We start from the raw sequence: 15,599 nt of genomic DNA, 5'->3' as shown, positions 1-15,599 counted from the left end.
GATAGCTTGCCAGAGTCGGATCACTCCACTTGCTTTTTGTTTTCCTTTCTCTGCCAAACTCGCAGACTCAGCAGCCACAGAAATATAGCCTCCAAGGCCTCAAGGCATGAAGTCGGTTTTTGGTAAAGAGACAGAAATCAGTGGGGTTTTTTTTTGCTTGTTTGTTTGTTTGTTTGATTGATTGATTTTGGGGTTTTTTTTTTGTTTGTTTTGGCAAGTGGCATTGCCCATTGTTCATATTCCCTACTACCTGTCTCCACTGTCAGTATAAAGAAAAGGGAGCTGACTCTTTGACTCTCTGTGTGCCTAGAAACTCACTCCTTTTCTGAGCTTAAGCATTGCAATTGTTGAGACCTGTAGGACAGATAGTCCTTGTAAATTACTTGGAAACAAGGAAACAAGTGGGGCAATATTTTTAGGTTGAAGTTTCTGCAGAGCATTTTTCCTCTACTCAGTGTTAACCTGAAAAAAAAATCTGTGGTGGTATGACATAATGGGATACATACAATATATTATAATTCCAGATAGACGTGTTGTTATGTACTTGTACACATACATACATACATACATACACACACTATGAAGTCTAGCAACCAAAATACAGGATTTTTTTCCACTGAGATATTCCTGTTAGAGGCAGCCAGAGCAACTTCTTCCTGCCTTTTCTTAAATGAAATTACCAAAACAGGTTTCTGCGTTTCTTGCCTTTACAGAATAATGATCATGTACCAGGGACAGCTTCAGGACCTTCCAGCTTTCCTAAAAGTCACACCTGCATGGGTTGCAACAGTATCCATAAGTGCAGGTGTGCTGGGATAGGGATGCAATGAAACTGCATGTTGCTGAAAATCCGAACAAAGCCAAATCAGCCTGATTTACTAAGAGGATGTAAATTCATGGCATTTCAGCTTTCAGGCAAAAAAAGGGTTGGTAGTTTGGTAAATAGTATTAAAGCCCTGCAAAACCCTGGCCAATTTTCCCGAGGGAAACCAAAACAATTAATTCAAATAAAAAGTAAATCCCTTACTAGTCAATCTTTCTGATGGGAAAGAAAATTATTGTATAGACCTGGCCAGGGACAAACACATATTCCATCAGGGCAATTTCTGTGGGCAGAGACCCACAAGCCTACAGTGAGAAGGGGCAGATGAAGAGACCGCCATGGCCGCTGGACGGAGTACAGCCCACTGCTTTACAGCCATGAGCTGCTTTGCCAACTCAACTGAAGTGACAGCATTTCCGAAATCCACGTAATGCACTGAAGAGTTATTAAGTTTGAGCAGACCAAACAGCAGTGGGTGTGACAGCTGTGTGGTAAGTGCTTGACTCAGACATCTACCACAGAACTTTAGTTTCTCATATATTTCTGGCCTTAGAAGACAACAAGCAAGGCTGGAACTTATTGGTCAAGGGCTCAGCATGAGGATGTGTCAGGATGACTAAACACTTGTCCCGACTGCAGCACCAATCCCTGACTAATCTCTCTGTGCCTGAGGTTTTAGTCTTTCCAATTGCTTTGTTCTCGGGAATTGCTCACAGCAGGAGAAGAGTAATATTTTTTCTGGAATAATTCCCCTAGCCTCCAGTTGATCCAAGATTCAGTTAAATGTGTTGTAAGTGATATAGCAATAAAAAAACATGAGGAAAAGCAGGAAGTTGGTTAAATTTGCTGCAAACGACTATTGTCGGCAGCCTGTGTGCACTGACAGGATACAGCACAGTTTCTGACAGGACAGATTGGATGTGTCCTCTCATTCTGCAGATCCAGGTCAATGAGTCTTGCAGCATAAAGTGGCACACACGTTTGGTTGTTTTCAGGAGCTATATCTTAGCTGTGATACTGGGAATGCTCAGATGACTGTATTATTATGTGGGGCCATAAAAACAAAGAACGTCAAGAAGTACAAAGATCTTGGGGACAGAGTGAAGCATAGCACAAAACCACTCTTGGATGTCCTGCTGCTTATATACTGTGTCCATTCACGCATGGCAAGCATCTTTCTGGGACAACTGTCATTCTTTAAGCTCTCTGGTATAACTTGGCTTCAATAATTAACTTCACTTATTGATATAGCTGTTTTTACTAGATTAAAATCTGGGGATTTTTCAGACTCCTTTGGTATAGCAGTTCCCTACTCAGTAAAGTGTAGTTGGAAACTTCCATTTAAATAGGCTCTGAGCTTTTACTGTCATTTAAGGAATGTTTTGCCATAGAAGCAGTAATAGAATTTGGTTCCCATTCTGCAGTATGAAGGTTTGTTAACTGTTGCTACCAAAGCTGTGGCAGTAGGAAATAAAGCGTAAACGCAAGCCTTGCTTTTCTTGTGGGTAGATATGTGTTCAATAAAGCATGACCCAAATCTAGTTGTTAGTGTACACAAGCTAAGTACCCTAAAATAACTAAACCTCATTCTAATACAGACCAAAAGAAAGGTTTTTGAGAAAAAAAAAAAAAAGTCTTTCCAAATGGAAACAATCTTAAAAAAATATGTGATCATTATCTATAAATATTGTTTGTCTGTGGTTTTGGATTATCACAGCTATAATAACCCTACTAATAAACTTTATTTTGTGTTGCAAACTCTGGTGTCAATCTGAATCTTGAGTTCAGATGTAGATTGTGCAGGGAGTGGAATGTTTGCTAACAGAGAATGTCTCATAACGAGCTAATGCCTATTAGTAACAGCAGTTACTGATTTAACAATATGATTAGCTGCCATCTGTGAGGAGCTACCTTTCAATAAGTAACTAGAAGGAGGATTAAAGCCTTTGTCTGTGGTTTGTTTTGCTGTTATGCTCTAAAGGTTTTTTATTCTCCTCCCCCCTTATAAACATCAGCTAAAACAAGTCTCACTCTGAAACTTATTTCTTTGGAATGCCCTTCAGTACATAATACCTGTAAGTGATGGGGTTAAAAAACAATAGTTGTTAAGGGGACCTATTATGCTGACTTTGTTCTTAAAGATCCTTTGATATTCTTAATGAGATGTGAAAAAGCACTAAAATAAGAAACAAAGCTGTTCTGAATACATCTGCAGGTCCCCCTAGATTCTTCCTGTAATATTAGAATGTAAAGGAGACGCTGAGTATGGGACATCAGACACCATTATCTCCCTCTCTTATGCAAGAAAATGGTTGCAGGGCCTGTTCATAAGAAGATAGTCATTATACACCTAAAGTGAACCTAACCTGGTGTTTGGGAAATTTAAGCTGCCATTAGAGACTGAAGTTCAAGCCAATATCAGGTTTCAGCAATTTTCTGACACAGGCCACAAAGGAAACTACCATCAGTGAGTTTTGTCTGGATCTATATGCTGAGCTATACAATAGGGATGATTCCTGGCGTGGCAAAGATGCAATGCCAGTAATGTATCCAGGAAAAGAGTATCTCTGGGACACAAGAGATACTTCTACTTGAGTCTCCAGGCCTGTTCTATCTACCTTTTCAGTAACTTGTAGCCTAAGCTGTGTCAGGCACCTGCAGAACTTCTCGCATTCACTCTTGCTTGAAACAAAGAACATTTCTGTCTGAAAACCAATCCAGTATTGATTTGGAAATTGCCAGTGATGGAAGAATAAACCACAGAACTGGATAAATATTTCCAATGGTTAATTATCTCTGTCGTTGTAAAACATTCCTTACTTCTAGTCTGAATTTGCCCAGCTGCCACTTTCAATCATTGCATCTCATTATACTGTTATTAACAATGTTAAATAATCCATTTGCTATTTTCTCTTATACATGTAGGCATTCACAGGCGGGATTCAATTTATTCATCTTCAGCTGTCCAGTCCTCAATCTACAATCTAAATTAATCTGGTAAATTAATCCCTTGCACTCAGTGCAGTGAGATGGCCATACCTCATCCTCACTCCTTGCTGCTAGCAGGCATGTCTACTATATGTGACATAGCTGGGCATTCATTCACCTTCTCTCTGCTCCTGTTTGACATTGTGTGTGGCCTCTGTGCCCCTGTATGATTCTTGCTGTGACTCTTCCGTGTTTGGCCATGCACAGAAGAGAGGTTTTTTACAGGTGATGTCCCTCATGGGACTTTTACATCTCCAGGTTCTTGTCTAGCCCCCGTGAAATCCCAGATATATTTGCCAATGACCTGATTTCTGTGGCCTGCCCACTTAATATTTCATAAAATCTTAAAATTATAGAATGGTTTGGGTTGGAAGGGACCTTAAAGAGCACTCAGTTCCAAACCCCCTGACATGGGCAGGGACATCTTCCACTAGACCAGGTTGCTCCATCCAAAGCCCCATACAACCTGGCTTTGAACACTGCCAAGGATGGGGCATCCACAGCTTCTCTGGACAACCTGTGCAGGCATCTCACCACTCTCACAGTAAAGAATTTTTTTCCTAATATCTAATCTAAACCTGCCCCCTTTCAGTTTGAATCCATTCCCCTCTGTCTTACTACTACAGGCCCTTGTAAAAAGTCCCTCTCTACCTTTGTTGTAGGCTGCCTTCAGGTACTAAAAGGCTCCAGTTAGGTCACCCTTAAGCCTTCTCTTTCCCAGGCTGAACCAATCCATTTCTCTCAGCCATGGAGACCTGGTCCATCCCTCAAATCCCTGTGGTGGTCCTCCTCTGGACTTTTCCAAACAGGTCAATGTCTCTTCTACGCTGTGGACCCCAGAGCTGGATGCAGGCTGGTGAAGAAAGCTAATCTGCCACATTTTAGGGCAAGCATGCCATTCCAAAAAAGGTGGCTGAACTTCTTCCTCTTGAGGAAAGAAGCATGATTTTCTCTAGTAGAGTCCTCAGTTCCACAGTTCCCCAAGACTCTCATTTTCCAAGAACATCAAGAGCCATTGGGAGAACTTTCTTCTTTTTCCATCTCACTGTGGCCCACTCAGCACCCAAACCACCTCCACAGCCTGCTTCTCTTCTTAAGGAGATAGAAAGATGTTTTCTACACTTGACCACTTCTGTCTTAAGATTTCTTACTGATCTGAGAAGGAAAGAATCATACCATTTTAGTATCACTCTGGCAGATTCAGAACAATGGAACCAAACCAAGTCACTAAGCCAGGGAATATCAAAAATAAGGAACTGAATGACCAGGAAATAAAGTGTATGTCCAGCTCAGAGCAAAATATTTTTGCTTTTGTAAAAATTAAAGTTTAAAAGCTGAAAACAACAAATGGAGTGCTGAGAACTTTAAGGTTTCTACCACCTGTATTATTAGACTGATACGAACCATTTGTACTTTTAGTGTCAGAAATATAGCAGACACTGGAGCAAAAAAAATCTTTATGTAGGGAAGAATCTCCAGCCCAGGAACATTTGAAAAGATTAGCTGAGGTTTGAGTCATTGTGAGTAAACAGACTGGGGTCTGGGAAACACTGGAGCAGTAATATTATGCTTCATCCAGTGCCTAATGGCAAGGAATTCTGCTGCAGTGGCAATGTGGCCATGGAGACCACACTGGAAAAGTGCTGCTCTTTACAGAAAAATTCACCCTGGAGCAGTGAGTGTGTCTGTGTTTATGCGTGTGTGATCACAGGCACAGCCCATGATGGATATCACATTAACAGAGTACTTTCACCACTGCTCATAGAAGCACAGATGTGCCAAAAGCTGTGATCCAGAGGGAACACGTCAAAATCTGAGTGAGAACAGTTAATCCTTCACATTTATCCCATCTTTTCCACTGTAATTGCTTGCAGGAATGTTGCCTATCACCAGCTGTGGCAGGGTGTGTAGGCGAAACTGAGCTGGGGGATCTCAGAGCACCACAAGCTTCTCGATGAAAGCTACTACACCGTCATGGTAACACCCTGCAGCTGACATTAGCCCGGCCTGGATTTGCATTGTAGTCAGATGCTATGTTCAGATGGCATAATTTGTGACAAATCTGCATTCCTGTCCACCAAACAAGTGTCATAGTCTCTGCTCCAATGCCCACAAGTGCAGCATCCTCCTGGGTGGCATCATAGTGTGGTGGCAGATCCCTGACCAGGTTAAAATTGATCCCTCAGATTACTCTGAGGTGTAAGACCATAAAGTCTAACAAAACTGGGATTTAGGAAGTTTTTTTGGGGGAAAGCTGAATATGATCTAAACTTCTTCTATTTGATCTTCACGTTTTGATACTGAAAGGGCAGAGTGTTTCCTTCTTCACTTATAGACTGAGGAGGCCTCTGCCCTCCTCACAAGGATATTTATTCTTTGTATTTCTCTGGAGCTGGAATAAGACTTTTAAAGATTTGTAAATAATTTAGGCAGATAACTCACATCCACTTAATGTAATTCTCCAGGAAGCGTTCAAAAAAGTCCCAGTCAGGGGTTTTAGGAGAAATTTCTTTCTGTGCTAGAAAACCTTTACACAGCCACTGCCAATACTACTGTGGAAATAACAACACTGTAAGATTTCAAAATCATGTTTATAAGCAGAAGCTGCTACCCAGTGATTCACCAGCACTGTTGTTATGGTTAATTTTCCTGGAAAAGTACATTATTGCAACAAGTTTTCTCTTTTTTTTTTTTTCTTTTTTCTTTTTTTAAATGATCACAATCTTTGTTTCATTATCTGTTTGTTTTTACTGCTGGAACTTAGTTTGGCACAGAGATCCTTGTATCTAAAAAGGGTTTTAAAAACCCTTAAATGATGTTTAAAAACCAGCATTTTGAAACATATACAAATTGCCAAGGGATTTTAATTTTGGCTTTTTGAGTAATGTTGTGTTTTTGTACTTTTTAGCAGCACTGAGCAATCCACCCTCTCAAACAGAGTTTTTAAGTGATGTTTCAACTTTTTGTGGCTGCGGTCCACTCTTTTATAATGTGGGAAATGCCCTGCCTCTGAACTGTGTAGGTGATACGTCACACTGTCCACAAGACTGCTTTTTAACAGAAAGGAGTAAACACCTCCGAGCTTCTGAGGACGTGTTTTTAAACTGTGTCCAGGGCTTGCAGAGATTGAGATAATGATAACTGAGGAGTCAGTAGAGAGAAAACACCAGGTCAGAAAGTTGCCAAGGACAGGGCAAGAGGAGCTGCTTGAAGTAACAGCGTAAAATGGAGCAAAGGAAAATTACAGCTTAATTGCCCAGAAGCTGCCAGGCTGCCAGCTGAGCCTCGTGCGGAAGATGGTGTGAGACCCAGAGGATAAGCCATAAACATGGGACTGGACAAAGCACTGAAAAGTTTGCTGCTTGCTGGCAACCCTTCTGCTACATGATGGAAATAGGATAGGTGGCCTAAGATGTCTCAAAAGTCATCTGTGAGGCATCTCTAAAGGCAGATCATGAGCTGGAGGTGGTGGCCAGCCCCTCCAGCTCTTCTTGTTACTGTAGCCTTCTCGTGCTTTCTGTCCCTCCTCCTGCTGCTAATTCCTCCACTCCCTTCCTGCTCTCCCCTCTTTTACAGCTCTCTAGTTTGTTGTGACTCCCTATGAGCAGTTTGATAGCGTGGTGACAGTCTGGGTTATCACAGTACACAAGAGGTATCAAGATCACTCATATCACTATCACTGAATGATACTGGCTTCAACAAACCTTCATCACCTGCAGCTTGTAGAGATGGCCACAACTCAGCTTAAGGTTTTCCTGAGAGAAAATGGATATGGATGTTCAAAGCAGGGCCCTGCCATCCTGGGATGGATGAGGCACAAGGGTTCAGCATGCTTATGAGCTCCTTTCTGCATGCATGTGGACCTGTGCTCATGGAATGCAGGCCAGAAATTCCAGTGTTGTGATATGGATATTTTCAGACATCCATCAGAAGGCTGGTCCCACATAACAGGAACACTAGGAAAGCTTGGAATGAAGAAAGGGACAGGATAAATATCCTCCTTCTTCATAGAGAACAAGAAAAGAGACAGAAACATTTTAAGAACGGTGTCAATTTTTTCTCACCCAAAAGTAATCTCTCTGAGAGATGTCTCTGAGCAGATTAAGACATCTACATTTAGGCATCCTGGATGTCTCAGCATCTGCAGGAATAATAAGCACATCTAAAGGTGGACTTCTCACCTGTAGGTAGACATTTCAAATGTGCTGTGTGTTCCTTTGCGTTGACTCAACGGGGATCCAAATGGTTAGCTCAGATGTAAATAGTTGTGTTATAGACATGCAGTAGCAGGTGACATGCATGCTGCCTCCATGCTTTGACATGCCCTGCTTTCCCTCTTCCAGGGCTGTAGGCAGCAAAGGTTCACACAGCTCCCACTTCGATAGTTTAATTTCCCTTTGCCTTTCAGTCTATTTTTGATTCATGCCTGGACTTTGTGTCTTCTTCCTTGACACTCCCTATACACAGAACATTCCTTCAGTTGAGGTTTGACAAACATCCTTATTCTTAAAACAGCCCAGACCCACCCTGGGCATGGTTTGCTCAGCCCCGCAGTGTGCTGCTGGCACTGCCAAGGGAGGATCTCCTCTTGCTCCTATTTCACCAGCTTCTGATTTCAAGGAAGTGCTGGATCCCACAGACATTATAATAAATTTGCCTATTTAAAATTTGGAAGGTCAAGTCATTCCCCTGTACAGACTGGAAGATGGGGGAAAAGCAAAAGAAGACATGGGAACTGTCCCTTGATTGTCACCAGGTAAATGACTCCTGCTAAAATAGGGAAATAAATTGCTCTCTGTGGCCACTGAAGGTTGGAGGAGAATAAATGTACTTAAATTACAGCAAAAGTTATCTGTTAGGGAAAGATTTCTGATGGAAAAGGTTGTGGGGATCTGCAGTAAATTATCTAGATTGGAGATACCCTCTTACAGCTGATTTTAAGATCGAGTTTGAGAAACGTGTCACACCGCAGTCACAGCTAGAGAACAGAGTCAAGGGTTACAAGGCTGTTCATGACCTGTTTTCCAGAAGCAGGTAAGTATCCCAATGTGACGAACCACAGAACAGGAATCTCAGCACATCTTGGGGCAGGACAGTGGCAGAGAGGGAAGGTTAGCAATTGGTGATGTGGTTTTGTAGCCCTGGGGAATGTTGTTGTTGGGGTCATGGCCCTGTTTGATTTTTCATGAAATTGCTTAATTCTGCATAGCACACACAGAGAACTGCTGAGGTTAACAAGAGTTGAAGTTCAGGAGAGGGTACAGAGCTGGTAAAAAGGTAAAAAGCCCTTCAGATGTGGTTGTTGCTTCTACTTATTGCTCCAAGGGATCTAGAAAATGCAGATCTGACCGGTGATTTTCTCATTTGGAGATGTTTTCTAAGTATTCTCTTTGTAGTTATGAGTTGCATCCCATTCCTGTAGGTCAAAGAGCTGCCATTTGAACAAGCTTGCATGTAGACTGGAGAAATATCTGGTTTGACCTGGGAAAACCAGGTTTAAGGTTAGCACAGGAGGTGAGAATCTACCAGAGTTGTGGTAAAAGCTACAGAGCTAAGGCAGAATATTTCCCTGTGGACAGAGTTGGAAGATAAGGTGAGTGGTGTCTCACAGCCTAACTCCCAGCCCAAGAACCACTGCAAGCAGAAGCTCTTCTCATGTTTTATCCTGTTTCCTCAGCTCATGCAAATTCTTAGGTAGGTTCAAGTGCTCTGTCAGGCCCTGATATCCCTCCTCATCAAAGCTGAGCATGAAAAGCAAATTATATTTGCATCTCATCTATTGAGTTCTGCAGTCTACCCCAAGGACCAAAATGCAGTAGCTAAGTGGTAGCAGTACCAAAGCCAGGTGGACTATATCAGATTTATCTCCATGGACTTCCATTACAGCTATATGGATATAGATAGTCTTAACATGGCCCAACACAATGCTTTCATCAGTTCAATTTCCTCTGTGACATTGTCCTTTCCCAAAGAACATTTCATTAATTCCATGACAATAGGAATTCGATAACATGAAGAAAAGAAATATTTTCCATTCCCATTTTCCTCAGAGACCTCCAAGACCTGTTAGATGTCTAGCCTGTGGGGCAGACACATAAGAGACATCTCACAACCTGGTCCACACCAGTCACCAAAACCAGTGAACCATTTTGAACATGTCCTAACTTCCTTTTAACTCAGTTTCCTTTAATGGAAACACCTCTGCTGAGTCACATCCTGGTGATGAGCAGGGATTTGGCTAGAGGACACAAGAGGAAACATGAGTGGAGAAACATGCAAGGACACTGACCTACCAAGCATGATTTAGCAGGGTCTACCCTTGCTTTGGCTCCTTGTCAGGTGGTCATTATGCAGCATTTTACTTTTTAGGTAGGTGGCCACTTGCTCAACTTCATCCTGGTATAAGGTTCCATCTGGCCTGTCCATTTCTACAACCCAAGGGTAGGATCCTGGCACTGTTTCAGAGAGGTGTCCTCTCTGGAGGCAAAGCTGTGCTACTCATGTGTCTAATGATGTGTTATGCTCCTGACATCCCCTGAGCCTCAGAACGTGACATGGGGGTTGTGTTGTTGTGCCACAGTAACCACACTGTGAAGGGGAAGCTGCTGCATTGAGGGAAAAAAAAAAATCTCAGGACTGGTTGGAATAATGGGGAGAGATACATGCCCTAGGCTGGACTGTTAATTTGTCCTTTTGCATTTGGGCGTAGACATCACTGGATGGGTCTAATCAAGCTCATCCATATAAAACAATCCACACAACCTCCTTAGGGACTGTAAAGATGCCAGGGACACACTCCTTCACATCACATCTTCTTAGGTATCATCTCCTGCATGGAGGTCTGAAGACAGATAGGTAGAAGTGTGGTTTGTTTCTATCTGTGTAAAGTCAAGCCCATCTTAGCCCAAATTCATGGACCTGGGAAGGTTCCAGCACTGCTGTAACCCTCCAGTCAGTCCTGCCAGGACTGGCAGCAGAAAGCCCGTTGAGAAGGGGGTGTGAAGCAGCCTCAGGAGAGGTGGAAAGAGGGAAGGACTAGCAAGGGAATTGGCTGAGAGAAGCAAGTCAGGTGTGGCCATGAATGCATGTGTCATTACCTGAGCAGCCACAAGACAACTGCCCATGTGGTTGCCCTTCCCAGGCAGGAGCGTGTGCCCACACAGTGTACGTGGATTGCTGCTGGGGTGAATCCCCTCTCAGGACCCAGCAGATCAGTCACGGTTGACTCAGGTCTTCGCAGTCCTCCTTGCTCCTTGCTCAAGTAGTACAGGATAGAGGAGGCAAAATACGAATGACGCCTGTTAGTGTTTTTTCTTTATGACTACTAGTCTTGCTATACACTGTAAAAGTTTCACAGGGGTATTTTTTTCTGGACAAACTTGCCTGCTGCTTGCACACATCGAGCTGTAAATCCAGTCTTTCATAGGAAAAAACAGCATCTATTTATAAGCATCCCATTAGGCAAGAGCATGCTTCATTTTTTGTGGGGAGACCATTCTCCTGCCCACATGTTGAGGTACCTTGGAAGCAGTATGTAGCTCTTTGAGGACCTATTATTAATTTAAATTTATTGAGTGCTGGCAGACATGTGTGGTGCTTTATGGTCACATAAGGGAACCCTTGTGGCTGCAATGTTTCAAGAGAAAACTCTCATGAAAAGGTGGAAGCCCTCTTGGCTTAAGGAGGTTGAAAGACTCTATTCTGGTTTTTGAAATGTTGGCCTCAGAAGCACTCTGCAAAAAAGTACTGATAAACACCAATAGGAGTAAGCAGGGGCTTTCTCCTCTGTAATCACATAGCTAACATTTGCTGCGCTGAATCTGGTCTGCCTTAGCTGTATCTGAGGAACACAAACGTGCCGGGTACACAGAAATAAAATCTGGTTTCTTCTCACCTATACAGCCATGAGAAGACTTTATATTCTCTTTCTGACACCAATTTGTAGATTTCATGTTTTCTTTGTTCATCTGTTCTCCCATCAGTCTGTCCTGCCAAAGGGACGACCACTCCTGTAAATCTGTGGTTGCTAAAAAAGGTGTAGTAATAAAGAAGAAGCATATTTTATTTAAAATTATTCTTCTGTCACTCTGTTTCAGCAAGGATGAGTCAGAATTCAGTTAATGGATGGACACTCATAAAATTCTGAGTCTGGGCTTGCCACTACAGAGTAGTAAACCATACAGACTCACACAAAATAACAAATTTCTTCTGTAAAACAAAACTGAGTGTTCTACATGGGTAGATATGTCTGGGTTTCCTGGCTACCTATTTATGAGACACTTTTCTAGCTGCACAATATAAAATCTCATCAAACTGTTTACCTCACGAAAAAAAGCCTTGAAATACTTACAATGGCTAAATTGTTGTAAAGGCAAAGAGCAAACAGGCATGCTCCATTCTTGCAGTAGATGAGAGGAGATGTGAGAGTCAAAAGGGCCCCCCACACACATGCTCTTTAAAACTAGTGAGTCAACAACATGTGGGATGGAGTCTAGGAAACCATCCCGCTGACCTTTTCCAGGTCCTGGAGCTTGGTGTGTGATGGTGAGGGTGATAATGATTAAAACAAGAATCTGTTATGTTTGGGGAGGTGACATGGCAAACCATTGTAGTTGGTTTTTTTCTTTCCCCTCCCACAGGTTAGATTACACTATAGAGAAAGAATTTACCCAAAGGCAGATAATGCTTAAACTATTTAGAAATAATTAATAGACATTAGAGTCATTGCATACTACAGAAAACTGTGTCCTGAAAGACTACACAATAACTTGCTTTGTTGGAGTAAAGGATGTTTATTTAGGCTTAGTTGGTGCTTCCAGCTACCTAATTACCAAGAAATGAGGTAGCTGTGCTCTTAAGGACTTCAGAAACACACACTGATGAATGAAACACAGGCCACATAATTTTCAGAAAAACATGCAAATATATTGGCAAATTAGTTTTGCAGGTGGGAGCAGTGGGTCCGTTTACTTCTTTGAATGTCTTTCGTGTTTTGCAAAAGATCAATATAACATTGCATTTCATCTGCAGAATCAATTCCTTCCTTTGATAACATCATGCACTGAAATAGAACCTTAAGGACAGCTGATGCTGCTGCTCAGAATACACCAGAGGGCCATGGCCAGCAACAGGACCCCCCCTCACCACTCATGGGTAAGCACCATTCCTCTTTGGGACTGTGGCAGGAGGAGGAAAGAGTGGATTCTCTCCAAACACCAAGTCCCCAAGGCAGTCCCATAAACCACAAAAAGTCATAGAAACATGGCTGGAAAACACCTCCAGTATCATTGAGTTCAACCATTGACTCAACTCCACCATTCACCACTAAACTCTATCCCCAAGTGCCACATCCACACACCATTTGAACACTTGCAGGGAAGGTGATTCCACCACTTCCCTGAGCAGCTTGAACACCCTTTCAGTGAAGAGCTTTTTTCCTACTATCCAATCTAAACTTCCCCTGATGCAACTTGAGGTCTTTTCCTCTCATTATGTCACTTGTTACATGGGAGGATATTGACCCTCCACCTGGCTCCACCCTCCTTTCAGGCAGTTGTAGAGAGAGATAAGGCCCCACCCTAAATCTCCTTTTCTCCAGGCTAAACAATCCCAGCTCCCTCAGCCACCCTTCATACGATTTATACTCCGGACCCTTTCCCAGCTTTGTTGCCTTTTAGACACGCTCCAGCACCTCAGTGACTTCCTCATAGTGAGGGGCCCAGAACTGAGCAGAAAATATGAGGTGCAGTCTCACCCATGCCAAGCACAGGGGCAGAGTCCCATCTCCTCATGCTCATTTTGGCTGTCTATTCTCCCAGGGCATGAGAACTGCCGCTGCTTGGCTGCTGGAAACCCTCGCACCCCAGGGACAGCGCAGCTGGCAGAAAGAGAAGCTAAACAAGTCCCAGCTCCTTTGCTTGTTAAACAGCACCATGGGGGAGGAAGGGGATACATCCGCTCCTGAGGTTTTACAGAGGAGGTTGGGAAACATCCCTTTTTCCCCTGAGATTCCTTGCAGCTGCAATTGTACCGCCCAACCATGTCCCACACTGGCAGCACAGCACAGCCCAGCTGAGCCTTTCTGTCGGTGCTGCTTCCTACCTCATGCTGCTCACAGCTCTGGCACACAAGTCTTGGTTTGGCTCAGAATGGGAAAGGTCTGTCCCACTGAGCTGGGATGTAAACAGGAGCTTAGCCTTACAGCAGCTGTAATCCAGCTTTCTGGATTTGCTCCTGTTGTTTGCCAAATACTCTCTATTCATGGGAAGATGATGAAAAACATTTAGGTGAGTTTGTGGCTGTCTAGCTCCTAGCAAGCCATAAATATTAGGAAAGGGAGAAAACCCAACCCCCAAACCCAAAAACCTGGACAACTTACAAACCTTCTCTACAGCCTAAATAGAGGCTTGGTCTAATTCATCTAGTTGGCGGGAGCAGAGCTTACCATTTCCCAGACAATCACTTAAGTGCATGTAGCCACTTTAACTGCTATTCCTGTTATTGTGCTGCGTTCCTTTTGGCCTGGTTGACATGGAGCAATGAAATTACCCAGGTTTGACATTACAAACCCAGACAGTGAAGCCAGAGAATGAATGTAAAAGGCAATAAATACCCTGCTAATCCCTCCAGCAACACAGAAGCAATAGCAGCAGCACTTTGCTCCAGAAAACTCAAGATGATGTTTATTAACGTTTTTTTTTTTTTTCATTCTTAGAGTTCACCTCATTCCAGTTTTTTGAATATACACTTATATTTGTGTCCAAATGATTCATACTGCTAAAGTAGGACCCCAACTTTTTCCTGAAACCCCAGGACTGCATTTGCCTGTGACTCTGACATGTCACTTAACATCTATCTGTTACTAAAGTCCCCATCTATGAAATAAGGTAACTCCATGTGGCCTCAGACTGCCTGCCACTCTGGCCCTCCTACACTGACATCTTTCTCTCCTGCAGAACTTTTGGAAATGGAAAACAAAGGTTCAGGCTGTCTGGAATCCACGCATGGGAGCACAGCAGGATGACATCTATAAATATCAAAAAAAATAATGGCATAATTTAGCATTCAGGGGAAGGCTTATTTATCTCTGAAAAGATTATGCCAAGGGTTTTCATGCAGAGCAGAGCAATGGAGTAGATATAAAGCCTTGACAGGAAATTTTTTATATAAAAAGTAAGATTGTAAATTTCTGGTGTAAAGCTATGGATTCCATCCATGAGACAGTAAGCTGGATGGTTCTGGTTTACATCCGCTAGAGATTTGCCATTTACAACCACTTGGAATTGTGGTAACTAATCAGAGTGGTAAAAGAAAGTAAGGGAGAGCAGCATGTCTCATCCCCACAAGGACCAGTTGGTGTCAGGAGGCGTGGCAGGGGACCCCAGACTGGCAAAGAGTCTGGCTTGCCATCCCAGGAGCTGCACCCATGACCAAGCACAGCACCTAAGAGGAAGGAATGATGATGAGGAAGGCTCTGTGTAGCCTGGCTGCACTGCTTGGACACTGCTGCTAGTACTGGGTGGCAAAATAAAGAGCAGAATCAAGAAAAAGCCTAAATTCACTGAGCCTGAGGCTGGAGTTGGCACCCTGGTGTCTGCAGGCATGCCAGGCATGCAGAGGGTAGTCTTCAGCTCTGGACTGGAGAATGGTCTGGGCCACGATTAACTAGTGGAGCAGATGCACCCTTGTCCCAGGAACAGTGATGGCAGATATTCCACAAAGCTGGTGAATAACCTTCAGGATCCAGATCTTGATTCTCATCCCGCTTTCTACAGTCTGTTACCAGTAG

General features: G+C 43.1%; 1 long non-coding RNA gene across 2 annotated transcripts in view; it reads right to left on the bottom strand.

Moving 5' to 3' along the window:
• Positions 1 to 417: 417 nt before the first annotated feature.
• The window catches only part of LOC137469472 (uncharacterized), a 31,632-nt gene continuing 16,450 nt past the window's right edge, over positions 418 to 15,599 (bottom strand). Inside the window, exons 3-4 of one of the 2 annotated variants that reach the window (XR_010996544.1) lie at positions 11,706 to 11,799; positions 418 to 462 (exon numbers count right to left, since the gene is read on the bottom strand). This is a non-coding gene — a long non-coding RNA (uncharacterized lncRNA). Of the gene's footprint in view, positions 463 to 7,782; positions 9,293 to 11,705; positions 11,800 to 15,599 lie in introns of those variants that run through there. The other variant, XR_010996543.1, reaches the window with a different exon arrangement.

This window comes from Anomalospiza imberbis, chromosome 2 (assembly GCF_031753505.1).
Source record: "Anomalospiza imberbis isolate Cuckoo-Finch-1a 21T00152 chromosome 2, ASM3175350v1, whole genome shotgun sequence".
Lineage (NCBI taxonomy): Eukaryota > Metazoa > Chordata > Aves > Passeriformes > Viduidae > Anomalospiza > Anomalospiza imberbis.
Note: the sequence above shows the minus strand (reverse complement) of the source record. Positions and strands in the feature narration are given on the sequence as shown.